This window comes from Bos indicus, chromosome 28 (assembly GCF_029378745.1).
Source record: "Bos indicus isolate NIAB-ARS_2022 breed Sahiwal x Tharparkar chromosome 28, NIAB-ARS_B.indTharparkar_mat_pri_1.0, whole genome shotgun sequence".
Lineage (NCBI taxonomy): Eukaryota > Metazoa > Chordata > Mammalia > Artiodactyla > Bovidae > Bos > Bos indicus.
The window spans coordinates 42,278,656-42,284,706 of NC_091787.1; positions in this window are offsets into that span (position 1 = coordinate 42,278,656).

Here is a 6,051-nt window from a genome sequence, read left to right on the forward strand (position 1 = left end):
CCCCCACAGTGACTGTCAGGGGAGACGTGGGGCTGGCCTTCCAGCTGCCATCTGAAGCTCCCGGGAGGAAGCAATGGACCCACAGGGACAGAGGCAGGACCAGGAGGAGAAGGGCAAAGTGAACCAGAGATGCTGGTTCCTTCTTCCTCGCACCTGCCACCTGCGGCCCTCCTGAGTCCCTGTCCTCTCTCAGCCTCCTGCCAGCGCGGATCTCAGTCACTGGGAAGAGGGAAGAGTCCTCAGCTTCCCTCCTTCTGGTGTTTCCCGTCACCCCATCTCAGGCGCCACAAGAACATGCAGTAAGGCCTTTGCCTCTCTCACTGAGCAGACAGGAGCTGTGGGCACTTCCCACAGCTATTTTAATCGTGGTGGGATCTTGGCTCATACATTTGTTTTTCTTTTTTGCTGACCTGTGTTTGGCTCTTTGTCATTGTTTCTTTTCTCTCATCCAATCACTCTCTGGTGAAATTCAGGACATTGTCAGAGCTGATGACAACCTCTGTGAGAACTAGGAATTGGCCAGCTGTGATTCAGCCACCAACATCCAGAATCCTGGACCTGTTCAAGGGGAGACCCTGGTGCTGGGACAGCTGGAGGCAGTGAGTGCATGAACATTCAACTCTTTGTCTTACCCTGAGCCACTCGGGTGGGAAGAGCTTCTGGATTTGCTCTGTCACCAAGTGGCAGGAGACCAGAGCCCATAAAGCTCATCTCCATCCAAGCCAGGTCTTTTAGGCCCAAGTCCATGTGGATCAATCTGGCCCTCCTGCTCCTCCAAACAGCCAGCCTTAAGGCTGTCATCCTTCCCTTCCTATGAGTCCTTCTCACCTCCATCTGTCTTATCTTGTCTTCTTGGCACTCACAGCGGGAGACAATCACTGTGGTCTGTGCAGGGCATGGCTGTGAGAAAGAGAAACAATTGTCTGAGTTCTTGTCTGGCAGCTCCTGGGTGCAGACACATGACATCTGTTGCCCTGGCACCTGTCAAGTACTTGCCACTCTGCAAATGTTTGTGGGAGAATCCAGGACAGATGAGCAGCACCCGGCACAGGAAGAGAGTGGCCTCCATGTGAAAGCACATCAGCTCCATTTGGCTTACAAAGACTCTTCTCCAAACATCAGCAAACTTCATCCTGTCCCCTTGGTTCCCAGAGGCCTCCCTGGTAGGGCAAGCCGGGTGCAAGGCTGCGCCAGGTGATGGAGGCTGTCAGGGATGTAGCAGTAGCAGCTGACAGGACTGCACTCACCCGCCTCTGGCAGATCCAGTCCCCCAGGCCCCACTGCAGCTAGTGTCGATGCCAAGCAGTGACCCTGTTGGCCACTAGATCTCAGACCCAGGTCTCCCTTTCTTGGGACATGAGCCCCTACTCTACTTCTTATGGGCCCCTGTTTGGGTCCCCACTCTGGGTCAGTCACAGCATTTTCTCCTGACCCTTTGTCTCTGCGTTCATCTGGGCTGCGCCCCCCTCACAGCTCAATGCCAGGTAAGACTCCCTCCTCCTTCCTTAGTCCCCAGGCCCTAAGGGCCAACCCTGCCAAGACCTCCACCCTGAAATGAGATGGAGAAGAAGGTCAGGGAGACAGGGCACAACATGCATCGCGCGCGGGGAGAGACCAAGGCCCGGAAACCTGAGGATCCTTTTCCAAACGCTCACCTGCGTCCTGGAAGGACCATCCTACACACAGTCCTTTGGGAACTGACAAAAAGCTCATTGATTCCAGGAGGGATCACAGGTGTTTCTAAAACAGGCCGCCCCACATTGCTAATTCCTTGATAAAGGCCCTGTATCAGGTGGTGTTGGGAACTGGGGAATGGTGTTTGCGGGCGACATGGTGTGAGTCCGTTTCTCATCTGCATCCCTCTCTGCCCCCTGTCACCCTCTTCTTTCTGCCAGTTCTCTCTGCTCAGATAGGTGGGAGCTGGAAGGGTTGAGGGGCATAGCCCCATACACATTAGGGGGCCTCAGTGTGCAAGGCAATGTGTGCATCAGGCGTGCTCTCAACATCAGCCAAACACATCACTCACTTTTTTTGGATTCTGGGCTGATGGTGGCTCCTTGATGACCTAGGATGTTAAAGAGATATAATTAATGTGGAAAGGGCATGGGCAAGTCTGACTCAGCCATGCAGACACTGGGACACTGCTCTGCAACAGTAAGTGGGCAAAAAACAGGCTTTAGGGTATCTCTTAGGTGCTCATGACCTGTGACTATCTTCCTAACCCTTAGACTTCTCAGATTTCAAAGGGGAATCAATACATCCTTGTAGGGTCAAGGTGGAGAAAGGCAGATCAAGGCCCCTGGTCCCTGGCAGAGGCTGCACATGGGAGTTTTCATCAGCAGCCCTGACATAATATGAAGACAAGAGAGCACTTCCCACACCCCTCCCAGCTCCCCTCTTCTCCCATCTGCCTGCAGCCCTGCCTGCCTCCCAGCCCTCAGGGATGATGGTCCACCTCCTTCTCCCCATGCTTTCTCTCCTCACTCACCTCTTGCAGAAATCTGATCTGCTAGCTTCTACGCTGCTTTGCTTATCCTTTCTCAGCCCTGCTTTTTCCTATTCTTCTCCCGCTCTGGCCTGTGTCTTCGCAAATCCAGCTGGCCATCCCCTTTTTCTCCCCTCCCTTCCCAGGGCCAGTCTCTACTCTTTTCATTATCAGGGTTCCTGACACACCCTCTGAAGGTGACATTTACCCTCAATGTCCCCCAGGTGCCAATACCAGACCAGACACTGGACAGTGAGCTCCTGTGGGCAAAGGTGGCAGCTGCACATCCTGGTGACTTATTATGACTGATGAGGAAGTGACTAAGGTACCAGAGACAGGCAGGGATCCATGCTGCTTTCAAAGGCACAGCCGCCTCGAGGTTAGCACTCTCCAGGCCATCAGCCTTCTCCCTTTGGGCCATCAGTGACCATGCAGACCCCTCTTCTTCCCCCAACAGCAGAGACTTCTGGGGCTTTGGTCTACCTGAATCCTTCAGGAGTCTGACTCCTGTGGGACAGCCTTGGTCTCAGGGGTCTGGACAGTTCATAGGCCCCTTCCCTGTGAAGTTAACGCATGAGGCAGGTGGCCCCCCAGAAGCCCAGGCTGTGTCTATGCCCAGAATGGGAGGATAGTCTGCACCTTGTTTGCTAGTGTGAGGGCCCTGGAGCTGATAGAAAGCTTCCCACAGGCAGGGTTCTGGGGCCAGCACGTGCCCCGCCCCTCAGGGCGTTGGTGAGGGCTGTGCAGAGGCTGTGCAGGCAGGGGTCACTCACCCTCTTGTAGCAGCAGATGCAGATAAGCAGCAACGGGACCACGACCAGGGATGGGACAAGTGTTGGGTACAAGAGAGGAACTGGGCTCTGGGTGACAACAATGGGCACTGTAGTCTCGGGGACGACTGTACTTTCTGTGGTTGTGGTGGTGGTGGTGGTGGTGGTCGTCGTCGTGGTAGTAGTTGTCGTCGTCGTGGTAGTAGTTGTCGTTGTTGTTGTGGTCGTCGTCGTTGTGGTCGTAGTAGTCGTTGTAGTCGTAGTCGTCGTCGTCCTTGTTGTCGTCGTCGTCCTCCTTGTTGTCGTTGTTGTTGGTGGTGTTGTCGTTGTCCTCCTCGTTGTCGTTGTCGTCGTTGTTGTAGTCGTTGTTGTCGTTGTTCTCCTCGTTGTTGTTGTCGTCGTTGTCGTTGTCGTAGTCCTCGTTGTTGTCGTCGGTGTTGTCGTTGTCCTTCTCGTTGTTGTCATCGTCGTCGTTGTTGTCGTAGTCGTTGTCGTCGGTGTTGTTGTCCTTCTCGTTGTTGTTGTCGTCGTCGTCGTTGTTGTAGTCGTTGTCGTCGGTGTTGTTGTCCTTCTCGTTGTTGTCGTCGTCGTCGTCGTTGTTGTAGTTGTTGTTGTAGTCGTCGTCGTTGTCGTAGTCCTCGTCGTTGTTGTCGTCGGTGTTGTCGTTGTCCTTCTCGTTGTCGTCGTCGTCGTTGTAGTAGTTGTTGTTGTAGTCGTTGGTGTTGTCGTTGTCCTTCTCGTTGTCGTCGTCGTCGTTGTAGTAGTTGTTGTTGTAGTCGTTGGTGTTGTCGTTGTCCTTCTCGTTGTTGTCGTCGTCGTCGTCGTCGTTGTAGTTGTTGTTGTAGTCGTCGTCGTTGTCGTTGTCGTCGTTGTTGTTGTAGTCGTTGTCGTCGTCGTCCTCCTCGTTGTCGTCGTTGTTGTCGTTGTCGTCCTCCTCGTCGTTGTCGTCCTCCTTGTCGTGACAGTTGTAGGCGCTGTGGTTGTGGTCGTCCTTGTTGTTGTGGTAGGCTTTGTGGTCGTTGTAGTTGTTGTGGGCTCTGTAGGCTCATACTGTAGAGAGCACACGTGCCAAAGTCCTGGGGTTAGCCCGAGTGACCACTTCTTATGCACCCAAAATGCACTCCCCACACTAGACCCCACAATTCCCCTTCTCCTCAGGTTGCCTCATCTATAGGGACCAGAGTGGGGCTAGGAGATCATGGCTGGTACCCAGAGAGCCACTGTGGAGCCCTGGGCCACAGACTCCCACCTCTGACTCTGCTCAGAGGCTCTGCCCAGAGCCCTGTTAAGGAAGCCCAGTCCTCCAAGGAGTGACAGCCCAGCCCTCACTGCCCGCCTTGGCTGAGCGCACTGGGGTTTTGCGAGGACCACAAAAAGCCATGATACACAGGTGGGCGAGGGAGGGCTGGGGGCCCCTGAGGAGTGGGGGTGCAAGAGCAGAGGCAGGCAAGAGAAGAGGTAGAGATCACCTACCCGTAGCTTCTCTTCCCTACTTCCCAGCTCTGTGACCTTGGGCACAGCTACTCTCTGAGGCTCCATCTCACACCTGTGGTGAGAAAGTGCAGGCACTTGAAAGCATTAGAGAGAGGCTTTAGAAAGCCCAGTAGTACAGGGCATATCCACATGGGAGCTTAAGGAGTGAGCTCTGTTCATAACCAAGGGTGTGTTTGCTGCATACATGGGCCTGCACTGCCCAGCTCTTCCCCACATCAACAGCTCTGCTGGTGAGAAGCAGAAGGGAAGGGGACAGAGAAAGCCCCTGTCCAGGAAATAGGGCTGCTTAAAGGAGAGGCCAAGTCAGGCTGAGAGTGATCGATGCTGGGCCTGGAGCCACAGGCAGCTCCAGAGTTCTCTTCTCAATGTGCCCGTGGACAGACAGCAGTTAGGTGGAGGGACTCCTGGTGGGAATTGTGGAGGTTCAGGCTCAGATCCTCAGGAGGATGTGCAGGGACCAGCAGAGATGGACACACAAGGACCATCACACTGAGGGAACGCTCACCAGCTGGGACTGGACCTAGGGGCAGTGGCATTAGGCACAAGCGTCCCTCCTCCTAGAGAAAGCTCAGTCCAGGCCGACAGGCTCTGTTATCCATGCCGGGCTGCCCCAGGCTAAGCAGCCGAGATGCTGTAGAGCTGGGAAAAGCAGCCTTTTCTTCCCAGGTTTGTCTCCTTGTGCTGAGCCCCAACCTCCCCGTGACCCTGCCAGCTGCCCAGGAACAGAGGGTAGAGCCCCTGCAGAGGTCAGAGCCAGTTTTCAGAGAGGGGCAGAAGAGGAACATGAGAAAGGAGGAGAGGCAGAAGGGAGGCTGATGACCTCTGTAAAGTGATCGCCTGTGTTCCCCAGTCTTGGGAGGCTGGGATTGTGAAGGTAATGAGTGGGTTCAGAGCCCTACCTGCTGCTGCACCAACTCAGTGAAGACACAGCCTGGGCATGGCCACAGCTGCTCCCACCCTCCAGACCCCTGTGCTTGGGACTCTAATTTGGAGGGCCTGGGAGTCTCAGAGGGCTGGATTCTGTCTCCTAGTGTGCAGTGCCCCAGCCTTTTACATTCACTCCAGCTGGAATCCAGGCTGGCACCTGGAGTTACCCACCACAAGTCCTGGGCCAGGAGAGGTGGCATTGTGGGTCCAGGTGGGCAGAAGCTCAGAGCCATTTTTGGAGTTGCTTAGAGCTTGAGTTGGTTCCTTGCACATACCTTCAACGATACTTGGTTCACAGAGAAGGCAGTTTCTGTAGGACCCAGATAGCCAGCTGCACCTTGAGACACTCATAGAGGCATTCCAGTGAATTTCACA